Source organism: Salvelinus fontinalis, chromosome 27 (assembly GCF_029448725.1).
Source record: "Salvelinus fontinalis isolate EN_2023a chromosome 27, ASM2944872v1, whole genome shotgun sequence".
In the NCBI taxonomy this organism is placed as follows: domain Eukaryota; kingdom Metazoa; phylum Chordata; class Actinopteri; order Salmoniformes; family Salmonidae; genus Salvelinus; species Salvelinus fontinalis.
The window spans coordinates 17,384,135-17,400,436 of NC_074691.1; the positions used below are offsets into that span (position 1 = coordinate 17,384,135).

The 16,302-nt window shown below is 39.9% G+C and overlaps 1 long non-coding RNA gene across 1 annotated transcript; it reads right to left on the reverse strand.

The window, feature by feature from the left end:
- Nucleotides 1–14,932: 14,932 nt before the first annotated feature.
- On the reverse strand, nt 14,933–15,416 carry LOC129825723 (uncharacterized). Its single transcript, XR_008754925.1, has 3 exons — nt 15,278–15,416; nt 15,107–15,142; nt 14,933–15,015 (listed from the first exon to the last, which is right to left on the reverse strand). It is a non-coding gene; the product is annotated as an uncharacterized LOC129825723 (long non-coding RNA).
- Nucleotides 15,417–16,302: the final 886 nt, after the last annotated feature.

The window sequence follows — 16,302 nt, forward strand, 5'->3', positions numbered from 1 at the left end:
CATGTGTCAACATGTCATGCATAACTTTATCTTCAACAGACATTTGATCTTCAGCCGGTAAGATCGAAGGTACAGGCATTACAGGGGCTTGGCTCTCGCTAGGCTCGTCATCTTTTAAAGGGTCCAGTAGGGAAAGCGTTAACCTTTCACGAGTATCTACCCCGGATCCGGGATCACCCCCCCCCCCCCCCCACACTGATTAGCATCGCTAGCATAGCGTCACAATTAAATAGTAGCATCTAAATATCATTAAATCACAAGTCCAAGACACCTAATGAAAGATACAGATCCTGTGAATAAAGCCACCATTTCAGATTTTTAAAATGTTTTACAGGGAAGACACAATATGTAAATCTATTAGCTAAACACGTTAGCAAAAATCACCATTTTTCTTGTCCACCATTTTCTCTCAACATCAGTAGCTATCACCAATTCGGCTAAACTAAGATATTGATAGCCACTAACCAAGAAAAAACCTCATCAGATGACAGTCTGATAACATATTTATGGTATAGGATAGGTTTTGTTAGAAAAATGTGCATATTTCAGGTATAAATCATAGTTTGCCATTGCAGCCAGCATCACAAATCTCACCAAAGCTCCTAGAATTACTAGAGACAGCAACTTGTATTACCAATTTACTCATCATAAAACATTTCTTAAAAATACACAGCACATAGCAATGGACAGACACAGATCTTGTGAATTCAGACAACATTTCAGATTTTCTAAGTGTTTTACGGCGAAAACACAATAAATCGTTATATTAGCATACCACATACGCAAACGTTACCCGAGCACTGATTCTAGCCAAAGAGAGCGATATCATATCATCGCCAAAATATATAAATTTTTTCACTAACCTTCTCAGAATTCTTCAGATGACACTCCTGTAACATCATATTACAACATACATATACAGTTTGTTCGAAAATGTGCATATTTAGCCACCAAAATCATGGTTAGACAATGACAAAAGTTGCCCAGCTGGTCAGACAATGTCGTGCGCCATATTAGACAGTGATCTAGTTGTATAGATAAATACTCATAAACGTGACTAAAAAATATAGGGTGGACAGCGATTGATAGACAATTTAATTCTTAATACAATCGCTGATTTACATTTTTTAAATTATCATTACTTTTCAATACAGTTTGCGCCAAGCGAAGCTACGTCTAAAAAGATGGCGTCATAAGCCATTAACATTTTTCGACAGAAACACGATTTATCATAATAAATTGTTCCTACTTTGAGCTGTTCTTCCATCAGAATCTTGTGCAAAGAATCCTTTCTTGGGTCTAATCTTCTTTTGGTCGAAAGATGTCCACTTGTCCGTCGAAATGCGGGACCCCGAAATGTGCCCAGCGCGTCAAAGTGCACAACAAAGCAATGCCTCAAAATCGCACTAAAAGGATATAAATTGCTATACAACTTTTCAAATTAACTACCTTATGATGCTGTTAACCTGTTTGGGGTGCAAGCCCGAAATCGGACGAAAATGACAACAGCTGCAGGGCGCGAAATTCAAAATCAATTTTTTAAAAATATTTAACTTTTACACATTAACAAGTCCAATACAGCATTTGAAAGATAAACATCTTGTCAATCCAGCCAACATGTCCGATTTTTTAAATGTTTTACAGAGAAAACACCACATATATTTATGTTAGCTCACCACCAAATACAAAAGTGGACAGACACGTATGAATTATGATTATGAAGTATGAATTATGATTGAAGTAGCATGCACAAGCCAACCGAAATAAACTAAAACCAACCTAAAGAGCCCAGAAAAAACTACCTCAGATGACAGTCATATAACATGTTACACAATAAATCTATGTTTTGTTCATAAAAAGTGCATATTTTAGCTATAAATCAGTTTTACATTGATGCTACCCAAAAATGCTAATACATAGCTAGAGTCTGAATCCAGCCGGGAGTAGCCAGAGAAAATACATACACCAACGTCGGCTACTAATTACACCTCATAAAACATTTCAGAAAAACATATGGTGGATAACTAATGAAAGACAGATATCGTGTGAATAAAGCCAACATTTCCGATTTTTGAAGTGTTTTACAGCGAAAACACAATATATCGTTATATTAGCTAACAACATAAGCTAGCATAAGGCAGCATTGATTCTAGTCAAGCGCTAGCCTAGCACAGTTAGCAGAGTTAGCATACAACAGTTCGACATATATATGAAAAAGCATCCCAAATTGGGTCTTATCTTTCTTGATATTCCATCAGAATGTTGTAACGGGGTCCAATGTCCAGTAGAGTCTTTAGTTGGGTTCCAGAACGAATTATTTCCCTCTTTGGTTAGCAGGCACGATAGCATTGCGGCGCTAGAAAGCGTTTCTTCAAAGAATTCTTCCGTCGTTTCACATCTAAAGTCCAGAATAAATTGCAATAATATAATTAAAGTATATTGAAAAAACATACTTTAGGATGATTTTGTGACATGTATCAAATAATATCGTAGTCAGGCATCATATTCAACGTTATCTACCTTGTTCCAGAAGCCGAGAACAAATTATCCTTCACGCCCAGAATTTTTTTTTAACTGCGCAGGTCTCACAAGAAGGTGTGTTATTCAGTCCATGGACGAGATATTCGACTCCTTTCAATTCTCACTTCCGCATTACAGTCTGACGAACGCCTGTGACGTGTCCCTATGGTCCTAAGTCAAAGGGCCTTTTATAGAGAAGGTCTTAAAGAGACACATCGCATTTTGGAAAACTCAATTCGGCTGGGAAAATGGCTGTAAAAATATTTCTGTTCGACTTAGAGAAACAATTCAAACCTTTTTAGAAACTACAGACTGTTATCTATCCAACAGTAGTAAATATATGCATATTGGAAAATAAAAAGTTTCTTAGGAGGCCGTTTGAAAATGTGCACACATTTTCCAGTTTTTTCAATATTCAGCTTGCAGCCATAACAGGTTTAACACCTATAACGGGTAAAAACATGACAGGAGAAATATTACTGCCTACACTAATGTTTGGAAAAAGAGCAGCGCGGTGTCCAACGCGCATCCGGTGCAGCTGGAAAAGAGTTCCTACCTACAGGATTTTTTCATTTATAGTGGCTGTGATTGCGCAATCGATACCATTCAAATCGTCATCACGTAAAGGCATCCAGGGGAAGGCGTAAGCAGTGTCCGTATCCTGATAGCGTTCACAGTCGCCTTTAAACTGACTCCAGATCAGGGGCCAAAATGTGTGAAATCTGACTCCATGTCAGGGAAATTGCTGTAGAATGAGTTCTGTTCCACTCAGAGACAAAATTCCAAAGCCTATAGAAACTATAGAGTGTTTTCTATCCAATAATAGTAATAATATGCATATTGTACGAGCAAGAATTTAGTAGGAAGCCGTTTAGTCTGTAATGAAATTATGCTAATGAGAAAACAGCACCCCCTGTAGTCGCAAGAAGTTAAATGGTTGGTCTCTCTTTCACCTTGTTTTACCAAGGCGAAATACCTTTGCAAGAGGTTTGTGTATTTTTGGACCTTATCATAGGGGTTCAATCCTTTTTGGTTCAAAATATCCTTCATGGCCGTATCCAAATCATTTTCTGCTGTTTGTGTAACGGGTGTCCTCCTCCTCTTCAGACGAAGAGGAGGAGTAGGGATTTGCCCAAAACGCAGCGTTGTGATACGACATGAATATTTATTAAACAAGACGAAGACGAAACACGAAAAACACTTGAATAAACTACAAAACAAATAAACGATGTAGACAGACCTGACTTGAGAACTTACAATAGACGAAGAACGCACGAACAGGAAACAGACTACATACATGAACGAACAAACCGAAACAGTCCCGTGTGGTGCAACATACACAGACACGGAAGACAATCACCCACAAACAAACAGTGTGAACAGCCAACCTTTATATGGTTCTCAATCAGAGGAAAAGTCAAACACCTGTCTCTGATTGAGAACCATATAAGGCTAATTACAAACCACCTAAACATAGAAACACAAAACATAGAATGCCCACCCCAACTCACGCCCTGACCAACTAAACACATACAAAAATAACAGAAAACAGGTCAGGAACGTGACAGTTTGTCTGATATTTTCAGGACCCCGCATTTGTTTTTTTAAGTCTATCCAACTCTTGTTGTGGCACCAAGTACATTTTATTGGCCATCACACTCTGTGTTCAACCCCCACGTCTGGCAGCAATAAGGCTGGTGATGAAGGGCACGGCTATACTTAGTAAAGGTAGAAGAAAGCCCCCAGACTGTTGTATGCTATGTATTTTCTTTTTAAGACTGGCCTTTTTATTGGCAAAGAGTTTAATCGATGTCTTTTGTCTCTTTAGTTTTTTCAATTGGGTCAGGGTGAGTGGAATGCGTCCTTTGAGAAGATTCAAAGCAATCTCACATAGGGATAATATGAGATCTGAAGAACAGTGACCCAAGATGGCCTTCGGTTCTTTAGCTGTAGCCCCAACTAGGCTTCTCAAGAGGGGCAGGTTTCTTTTTAAAATGCAGAGACATAGCGGTTACTTTTTAGGAATGTACGCAGCCAGTCACTCCCATGGGAACAGACCGGTTCGTAGCCTCAGGTGTTCTGGAGTATTTGCTTTTAAATCCACGATTAAATAAGAAAATGGCGCTTGGGTAGCGTCCTCATAGCTCTCCATAAAGTAAGATCTCCTTCCTGGGTACATCTGCTGAGCTAGAGTGTTAATTTGTAGTTTGTAGTTTTTTGAACAAAACCATGTAATTGGCGTTCAAACTAATGGTACGACTATTTTTACCTTGGTGAAACACATTCTGCACCAAGTAAAGCACGGACAGGTTTCTATGATGAGTATATTGGGTAAAAGCTCGTGCAATTTCGGGATGTTCGCTACCTGCAAATGGCATATCGTCCAAAACCAGCAGATTGTTTTTATGAAGAGGGAGAAGTTCATCATCAGACAGGGATTCAGGTATTCCTTCAACAAACTTGATTTTTATTTTCTTCAACAATTCATCATACAAAGGTTGATAACACGAATAACACCACACATTATTATCAGGCTTTTGAGATAACACATGTTCAGAATTCTCTGAAATACTTTTTACAAAACAAGTTTTACCACTATTGGATGGGCCTGCGATTAAGGCCGAAAATGGTAGTTGCAACCGGGGGTCAAAACCTTCTACAGCAGTCATTATATCTTAAGCTTTAACCTGTTGGGGATGGGGGCGCTGTTTAGACTATTTATGCTAATTTGGCAAATTTTTTAAACGGCTTCCCACAAAATCCTTGATCGTACAATATGCATATTATTATTATTATTGGATAGAAAACAGTCTATAGTTTCTATAGGAGTTGAAATTTTGTCTCTAAGTGGAACAGAGCCCATTCTACAGCAATTTCCCTGACATGGAGTCAGATTTGAGAAATGTTGGCCACTCTTCTGAAGTCAGTTAAAAGGGCACTGTCGTTGCTATGACTATACGGACACTTCTTACGTCTTCCCCTGGATGCCTTTACGTGATGACGATTCCAACGGGGTCGATTGCGCGTTCACAGGCCCTACAAATGAAAAAACCCTGAAGCTAGTCATTCTTTGGGAGCTGCGTCATGAGCCTAGAGGACACCGGCGCGCACCTGTTCCAAGCGTTAGTTTAGCCTGTTATATTTCTCCGGTCATCTTTTCACTCGTTATAGGAGTTAAAAACATCATAAGGTAGTTAATTTAAAGCGTTTTATAGCAATTTATATCCGTTTAGTGCGATTTTGGGACATTTATTTTTGCAACGATGTGAAAAGTTGGGCACGCTTTTCAGTTCATCCCGAACGCAGTTGACATTTCCACATGGCAAGAGGACAGCTTTCCACCAAAAGACGATTTCTCCCAAGAAAGGATCCTTTGCCCAAGATACTGGAAGAACAGCTCAAGGTAGGACATTTTTATTATGATAAATCGTGTTTCTGTCGAAACATTTTAGTGGCTTAGGACGCCATGTTTTTTGACGTAGCTTCGCTTGGCGCAAACTGTATTGAAAAGTAAGGATAAATTAAAAAATGTAATAACGCAATTGTATTAAGAATTAAATTGTCTATCAATCCCTGTCCACCCTATATTTTTTAGTCACGTTTATGAGTATTTATGTATAAGAGTAGATCACTGTCTAAGTGGCGCAAGGACTTTTTCTTTACCAGCTTGTCTACATTTCACATTGTCTAACCATGATTTTGGTGGCTAAATATAAACATTTTCGATCAAACTGTATATGCATGTTGTAATGTGATGTTACAGGAGTGTCATCGGAAGAATTCTGAGAAGGTTAGTGAAAAAATTAATATCTTTTGGCGATGTTGACTTTTATCGCTCACTTTGGCTAGAATCAATGCTGGGCTGCTAATTGCTATGTGCTAAGCTAATATAACGATTTATTGTGTTTTCGCTGTAAGACACTTAGAAAATCTGAAATATTGTCTGTATTCACAGGATCTGTGTCTTTCGATTCGTGTATGCTGTGTATTTTTACGAAATGTTTGATGATTAGTAGTTAGGTAAACACGTTGCTCATTGTAATTATTCTAGTCCATTTGTGATGGTGGGTGCAATTGTAAACTATGCCATCTACCTGAAATATGCACTTTTTTCTAACAAAACCTATCCCATACCATAAATATGTTATCAGACTGTCATCTAATGAGTTTTTTTGTTGGTTAGGGGCTATAAATATCTTAGTTTAGCCGAATTGGTGATGGCTACTGGTGTTGGTGGACAAATAAAAGATGGTGGATTATGCTAATGTGTTTTTAGGTAATAGATGTACATCTTTACATATTGTGTCTTCCCTGTAAAACATTTTAAAAATCGGAAATGTTGACTGGATTCACAAGATCTGTGTCTTTCATTAGCTGTATTGGACTTTAATGTGTGAAAGTTAAATATTTAAAAAAAATATTTTTTTTGAATTTCGCGGCACTGGTTTTTCAGTGGGGGGGGGGGGGGGGTGTGCCGCTAGCGCCACGCTGATCCTAGACAGGTTAAGACACACTGGGGCTTGTAGCATAAGTCAGTAGCCAAAGGGCAATGTGGTCCCGTCAGGTAAAAGCAGTCTCTTGTCATAGACTACCCTGAATATTTTAGTAAGTGGGGCATTCCTTAAATGGAAGCCCTTTTTAGCCCTAACAATTTTTTTGTAGGAGCTCAAAATCTCCAAGTCACTATTCCGGTCGTTTATGAACCCCTCGACCAAGCGTGTGATTGATTCCAAGTTTACACGCGGGGCATTTTCATGGTTTTGAGTCACGCCTTTGGCTTTCACACCACGTGATTGTCTTTAGTCCTAAAAGCATAGCTTTTGGGACCACAGGAGGACCATTCTGTGATATGGTCACCATCTTCGAGTTCACTCGTTAAACCACTCAGATATTTGCTAAGTGGGGGGTTCCAATCACCCTGTTTGCTTACATAGACCACAGAGTCTGTGTCGTGGGAAAGAACCCAACTCTGAAGCTGAGTGTGCATGAGGGTGTACAGTTCAAGTCGGCCATAGGCCGTGGTAAATGCTGCAAGAAACACATTTACATTACCCGGGTGTAGAACCCACTTCTTGTTACGCCTCCATTGCACCAGGGCAATGTCTTGACTCAAGAATGAAAAATGTGAAATTTCGTATTGGTCCGCAAAAAAATCCAAAAATTATTTGGGGTCTTTAATGATCGATGTTGTTAGCATATTGCATCTCTGCGAAAGCTTACCCCAAAGCGAGTTCAATAACAATTTCGACACATTTCTTTTGGTTTTGTTGACCTCTATTCTGTCAGGGTCAAGAAGTATGCCTTCTCTGTCGTGATAGTCTTGAATGTACTTGTCTTTGCTCTCTTTATCTGTGACCGATGCAGGATAGCCTGAAGCCATTTGCTTGCATCTCAAGAAGGTCTTGATGTACTCTTAAAAAGAGTGTCTGATTTCCTGGAATAGTTCCACACTTCAAAAATTTTGGCTACACGATACCCCATCTCTAGAGACTTAGAGAATTCAACTGTGACCCATACACCTGTCAGGGCTCTTTCTTGATCTGAGTGATCACAAGGGTTTTCCTGGTTGTTGTTTTCACTGCAGGTGCGACAAAGGGGAAAGAAAAGTTTTCCTCGAGGTCCCTTGTAAGGCAACACTGGTATAAACAAACCCCTAGGAGGGTAGACAGTTGCTTTGATCAGACCAAAATAGTTTTGGGGTAAGTCAAAGTCGCGGTGAATACTTTCAGGATGCCCCATAGGATAGCATGAGGAACTCATTACATGAGGGATGTAAAATCTACATATCCTATTGTCTCGTCGGGTTGCGCTACATACCTCAATGTCAAAGCATTGGTATGGCCTCCATACAAGGCCTGTCGTGGTTCCAAGGGTTCTGGTGTGTCAAAGCTGGAAAGGAAGGCTCGAACATGAGGATCAGACTTTTTGAGTGCGATCCATTCATGCTCCCACATCACATCCACGTTTAACCTTTCTAGCCCCGGGGTTCCGCTAGCGGAACGTTTCACAAAAATTGGCGAAATGACATTATTATAAATATTTAACTTCAATTAAATCAGAAGTGTTATACACCAAATCAAAGCTATACCTCTTGTTAATATAGCCACCATGTCCGATTTCGAAAAGCTTCACTGCAAAAGCGATTATCGATCAGTAAACAACACATTAGGTACAGTTACAGCAAAGTAGATTAGTCACAAAAGTCAAAAATTGCAATAATATTCATCAATTACCTTAGGAAATTTTCTTCTTTTGGCAATCCTAAAGGTCACGACGAAACAATAAAGTGGCGTTTTGTTCGATATAATCCATTTTTACAGCCTAACACGAAACATTTTGTAAACGGCTTGTGTGGAAAATTCAGTGTCCTTCAACTTTGGACATAACATTCATTGTAATTACTCACTCTAAACGGACGTTTATCCAGTCATGTTCGTTTTCATTACAATCCTCTGTTTGTTAGTAAAACAACCAAACATCATGGTTCTTTTCCCGGGACATATTGACCGAAAGGAACGGATTTGAACACACCAAACAACGACCTCATTACGCGCCAATCAAATGACCTGTCCTTCGTTGATTGACTGTATTTCGGACCAATGACCACTGATCTTCTTGAAATCTAGCTGGATAGATAGCCAATGAACTGAGGTAAATGGGAACATGTAATGTTTCGACCCGGGAAGAATATCCTTTGTCCTAAACTCATGCGTAGACACAGCCATTCGCCATTGAAAATTCTACAAGAAGCTACCACGCCGTTTACGCACTGCAACAGTTTATTTTAGAGCATTTTCAAGACATAATAATGGCAAATAAATCAGTCAAATCGAAGACCAAGTACACGGACCTACACGATATAATTGACGAAATAGATAGAGATAGTGGAAGTGAACACCAAAATGAATCTAGTGAGTCTAATCAATCTTTTGATTCTGAATTTGAGGAGAAGTTCCTCTACGGGGAAGACGCAGTTTTGGATCGGTAAGTAACGTTGTTTGAAATTAATAATATCAAATATTATTCATTTGAGTTGTTTGAGATATTTGTATTTTATTTGCCTTATATAAAAATAGGACTAGGACATGAAATATAAAGTACACAAGTATATTGAAATGTAGAAAGTACATATTGCTCTACATTGTGGGTGTATGTCTGTGTGTCTGTGTCTGTATAATTATTACCTAATTGTTTACATGTATTTTCTATCTAAAATGGAATGGACAAAACCTCACCATAGGCACTATTTGTGTATATAATATGTGTGTCTGTGTCTGTATAATTATTACCTAATTGTTTACATGTATTTTCTATCTAAAATGGAATGGACAAAACCTCACCATAGGCACTATTTGTGTATATAATATGTGTGTCTGTGTCTGTATAATTATTACCTAATTGTTTACATGTATTTTCTATCTAAAATGGAATGGACAAAACCTCACCATAGGCACTATTTGTATATATAATATGTGTGTCTGTGTCTGTATAATTATTACCTAATTGTTTACATGTATTTTCTATCTAAAATGGAATGAACAAAACCTCACCATAGTTACTAATTGTGTATATATATTATGTGTCTGTGTCTTTATTTCACAGTCCCAGTGATTCTGATTGGGAGCCAAGGTGCAAATCCCCCACTGAAGCTGGTCCATCCAGCTGGACCCCTGCTGTTTCCAGCACCACACCTACCCCCGCCCGGCCATCAAGGGGTGGTAAGCCAGCGGCAAAGAGGCGGAGGAAGGGCAGCGTGGAACCGTCCAGAGCGTCCCGCGTGGAACCTGCCAGAGCGGAGGAGGACCGTTGGCACTCTGTTCTGGAGGAGGATGTGGCCCCACCATCTCCACTTTTCCGACCAAAACGCCCAGTAGGCCCCTTAATTGGACCTGACTTCCAAATACACCCCCATGCAACTTTTCCAGTTGTTTTCACCTCGGCAGTTGTTGATACCCTGGTGATGAACACAAATAAATATGGCGCTAAGAAGCAGGAAGGCAAGACAGAGACATGGAAGGACATTTCCATTTCAGATCTGTTTTGCTACCTGTCTATGGTCAGCTACATGGGGGTGGTGAAGTTGAAAACCCTGAAAGACTACTTGAAAACTGCACCCCTCTATCAACTGCCTTTCTCCTCAACGGTCATGTCTTGCAAAAGGTTTCTGACAATTTAATGGGCGCTTCACATCAGTGACCCAGAAGTTGATAAGGACAACGAGACGAAACAAGGCACCGCAGGGTTTGATAAGCTCTGCAAGATCAAACCTCTCTACCACGATATCGTTGAGGCATGCAATACTTATTTTCAGCCCGCCCAGAACCTTTCCATAGATGAGAGAATGGTAGCCTCAAAGGCCAGAATTGGTCTAAAACAGTACATGCGCAACAAACCGACAAAATGGGGTTACAAGCTGTTTGTTTTGGCCGATTCTGCGTGTGCCTACACGTGCAATTTTTTTGTCTATGAGGGGAAGAACACTTGTCCGAGCGGTAAGGGACTCAGTTATGACTCTGTGATGCAGTTATTAGATTTCCAGCTGCTGGGGAAGGGCTACAAACTATTTGTAGACAACTTCTACACAAGCCCTACCCTGTTCACAGACCTGAGGAAGCTGGAGATGTGGGCCTGTGGCACCATTCGGACCAACAGAGTGGGCTTTCCAAAAAAACAGGGTGAACGACATGCCTAAGCGGGCTGAGCGGGGTACCATGAGATGGATCTGTGAAGATGGGCTGCTCTTTGTGAAGTGGATGGACACTCGAGAGGTTGTCATGTGCTCCACTATTCACAAGTCCTTCGGTGGGGATCACATTGTTCGACGTTTGAAAGGTTCTACAGGCGCTTGGTCCGCCAGAAATGTCCCCATTCCAGCTGCTGTGAAGGATTACAATAAGAGCATGGGAGGTGTAGACCTATCGGATGCGCTAATAGGATACTACAATGTTCTTCACAAAACCATGAAATGGTACAAAACTTTGTTTTATCATTTTATTGACATTGCTGTGGTGAATTCCTTCATCCTCCAGAAGGAAATGGCCAAGAACTGTGGACAGCCCCCAATCTCACAGCTAGCCTTTAGGGAGCTGCTCATCCAGGAGCTTGCTAACTACAGCAAGAACACTGTAGCACCTTCTATCCCCTCTACCTCTGTCCCTTCTGCTCCAACCAGTGGTACGCACATGCTGAAATTCATCATTGCAGGCAGGAATGTGCCTCAGGGATAAAGGGGCACAGTAGGGCGGCTTCGTTGTGCCCTGTGCCATAAGAAGTCCCCTGTCACCTGCACCACCTGTGCTGTGACCCTCTGTTTCACACCAGAGAGAGACTGCTATGGGATATGGCATCAGGAGCGTAACATTGTGTAGAGGACTGAGAGTCTTCACATGATTGAACATTGAAGTGTAAATAGTTACCCTTGTTAATTTTTTTATTTTTTTTAAATATTCTTTTTTTTTCCTTTGAATTTTTCAAATATATATTTTTGGGGGTATGTTAGAATAATTGTTTTGTATTTTGTATATAGTTATTTGTATCATTGTATCATTGTACCAATTCGGCCACTTGGGTACATTTGGGAAACTTGTGAGGGACACCTGGTTGACTTCATGCTCAATGGCATGTACCTCACTCATTCCTGAAGGTATCCATCTGAAACTTTGGTCAAATACTGTTGCCTACTTATGTTCTGATTTGAAATGATCCCCAGTATCATAACTGAATGTTTGGCCTTTCTTGTTGATTTTTAAAGATGCAACAACAGTAAAAGAACAAAAAACGTCTGTTGATTTCCTTGTATTTTCTTCTACCAGATCTATTGTGTTATATTCTCCTACATTCAATTCACATTTACACAAACTTCAGAATGTTTCCTTTCAAATGATACCAAGAATATGCATATCCTTCCTTTTAGGCCTGAGCTACAAGCAGTTAGATTAAGGGGGGGGGGGCAGTCCAAAACAGGTTAACCCGCAATTAGCCTGTAAAGAATCCAATTTGTCTTGAAACTCTTGGTACATTTCCCAAAAAGTATTTTGGGTTAGGACACACATGGCCTGGGGCACAAAGCAAGATTTACAACCGTGGAAGAAATAACCGTTGACTCAAACACGGTCTCAACACCGTCAATCTGTGTGTATCCATCTACATGATAAGACGCAAACGCCTTCTCACCCCTATTCAAAGCATGTTGAATAAAAATATACTCCAACGATCGAATGGACCCACTAGAGTATGACTTGAATTGGCGTCGGTAGTTGTCAAGCGAGGGGATAGCTATAGATGCTGTAGGTAGAAAGTGTGTACGATAGGTTTTCATGCATGCCCATGCAATAGTTGTACAACTCCAGGGGTCAATGCCTCTATCTTTGATTACCTCTTCTCTGAATCTGAGGCATCCTTCACGAAGTATAACCAGGTTGACACTTTACATTACAGCACATGGACATTGTGATAAGCATGAGGGAATATACACTGCTCAAAAAAATAAAGGGAACACTTAAACAACACAATGTAACTCCAAGTCAATCACACTTCTGTGAAATCAAACTGTCCACTTAGGAAGCAACACTGATTGACAATAAATTTCACATGCTGTTGTGCAAATGGAATAGACAAAAGGTGGAAATTATAGGCAATTAGCAAGACACCCCCCAAAACAGGAGTGATTCTGCAGGTGGTGACCACAGACCACTTCTCAGTTCCTATGCTTCCTGGATGATGTTTTGGTCACTTTTGAATGCTGGCGGTGCTCTCAATCTATTGGTAGCATGAGACGGAGTCTACAACCCACACAAGTGGCTCAGGTAGTGCAGTTCATCCATGATGGCACATCAATGCGAGCTGTGGCAAAAAGGTTTGCTGTGTCTGTCAGCGTAGTGCCCAGAGCATGCAGGCGCTACCAGGAGACAGGCCAGTACATCAGGAGACGTGGAGGAGGCCGTAGGAGGGCAACAACCCAGCAGCAGGACCGCTACCTCCGCCTTAGTGCAAGGAGGTGCACTGCCAGCGCCCTGCAAAATGACCTCCAGCAGGCCACAAATGTGCATGAGGTTGCTTTTGACAGTTTTTTTTGTTGGCACTAGGGCACAGTGGAACAGAAAACGATTTATTGAAGACATTAGAGCAACTGTTTTTTTGGCGATGTCCAACTTCTTTCAAACATGTAACAAGGAAATAGGTCAAATTAAGGAGGGTGTTGTTGGAGTTGATTAACTTTCTGTGGACTGTTTTTCTGTTGGCACTGAGGTACAGTGGAACATAAAAACATTATATGTAACACATTGGTGTTACTGGAATATTGGTGATGCCCGACTCAATAATACCACAAGGAAATACCGTAGGTCCAATGAAATTATATGATTGATTTGTTTCTTTGATGTTGTACTGGAGGGAGTTGTTGGAGTTGTTGAACTTGCTGTGGACTGTTTTGTTGTTGGCACTAATGCGTAAAAGTATTTACTTTACTGACATTGCTGTGTATCATTGAATGATTACATTTTGATTAACAGAGTAGTTATGTACCGTAACTACATGGAATAAGGAACTTACTTGTTACGGCAGGAGTTGGAATGCTCAAGTTAAGGACTTTTTGATAAGGACTTTTAAATATAAATCTACAGGTCAGTGGATTTTTGACACTGTTACATGTATTTGAAATACATAGATTATTGTGTAATACCAGTACTTGTTTCCTCTTCTGCTGGAAAAGCTGTGGACGCAGAGAAGTGTGAGATGATTATGATGGTGGCTGGTTCTCTAACCTGTTTCACAGATTTTTGTCTTACAGCTGTAGGTCTCAAGTAAATATACAACTATGAATAACACTATGGCAAGTTGCTCTTAGTAAGACTCTAATTAGTACAGTAAAACATTTGTTAATTAAATAGTCATGAATAATTGTCTCATACTTGGTGTTGGAGATGGTGTTGGACAAGCCGTCAGATCTATGTGGTAAATGAGATAGGGGTAAGCTTTGAGTGTAAACATTGATGAATGAATACATAAACATTGATTAAACTAGCACAGTAGAGGTGGTAAGGAAACAGTTACTTGTGATTGGCTGACAAAACGGTCCATAAGGAGGAATGGCTTTGATACATCCACAGGAGTCATCAGTGATGTTGTCACAGGACCCATAAGAGAGACACTGGTCACATGACCAACCATACTGATCCTCACATCTGCATGTGCTGTTTGGGTAGCATGCTGTGAATGAAAGGAGAGTGGAATGAACATCATCATCATCTGTGAGACCAACGATTTGAAAATATCTGAACCAGTTCTTGAATATATTTTACAATGCACAAGGAATTAAAACTCAAATGAGCATCAGCAACAGAAAATTCTTACCAGTAGTGAAGTTCACCTCTGTTACACTTAACACATCGGAGGTCAGACCATTCACACTGACCCTAAGTACATCTATCAATGTAGCCGAAATATCTGTCATGTCCAACTCAATTTCAATGATTCTGCCAGAAATGGTTGATGGCTCTATGGAAAATTACAATAAAATAAATCATGACAAGCATGTCTATTATTTTCAGAAAATGGAATCTATTGCTTGAGTAACTTCTTGGAATACCTGCTGTAGTAGTTGGACTTGGACAAGCAGTAAGATCTGTTGGGATTAGGTAAAAGACATGTCACCAAGAAGAACTATGCAACTGGGAGACGTTGCCAAAAACAACTACATACAACTACAACAACAGGTACAATGTCAAACACCAAGTGGAAGTGAGAATCAAATAGTTACTTGTGATTGGCTGACAGAACTTTCCATCAGAAGGATAGTCATTGAGACATCCACATATTTTCCCATCAACGATCTCATCACAGGACCCATTGGAGGAACACTGGTCACATGACCAACTATACTGGTCCTCACATCTGCACCTGAATCCACCGGAGTCTGAGGAGCATTCTGTGAATGGAGGGGAAGTGGATTGAACATCCTCAACTTGGAGATACAAAATTTTCTTCTGATACCAACAACGTCCAAGTTAGTTTTTTAAATACACCATTTACTAACACATGAGCCCTGTAGGTCTTGAACCTTTTATAAAATGAAGAAAAAAACAACAATTAAAATTACCAGTAGTAATGTTCATCTCTGTTACATTTCACACAGGAGATGGGGTGGGTTAAATTTAGCACATGAAACTTTAGGTAATGTATGGCTTCAAGTGGAATATTATAGACGTCCAACTCAACTTCACCAACCTTCTCAATGAGGGTTGCTGTCACTGTGGAAACAATTCATTTCAAGAGATCTTTATGGTCCCCGAAGTGCAATTCTTGTGGACCATAAAAATAAATATACATACAGTACCAGTCAAAAGTTTGGACACACCTACTCATTCCAGAGTTTTTCTTTGTTTTTACACGTTTCTGCATTGTACAATAATAGCGAAGACATCAAACATATGAAATAACACATATGGAATCAAGTAGTAACCAAAACCTTTTATATTTAAGATTCTTCAAAGTAGCCACCCTTTGCAAACTCTTGGCAATCTCTCATAAAGCTTCATAAGGTAGTCACCTGGAATGCATTTAAATGAACAGGTGTGCCTTGTTAAAAGTTAATTTGTGTAATTTCTTTCCTTCTTAATGCGTTTGAGCCAATCAGATGTGTTGTGACAAGGTAGGGTTGGTTTACAGAAGATAGCCCTATTTGGTAAAAGACCAAGTCCATATTATGGCAAGAACAGCTCAAATTAACAAAGAGAAACAACAGTCCATCATTACTTTAAGACATGAAGGTCAGTCAATCCGGAA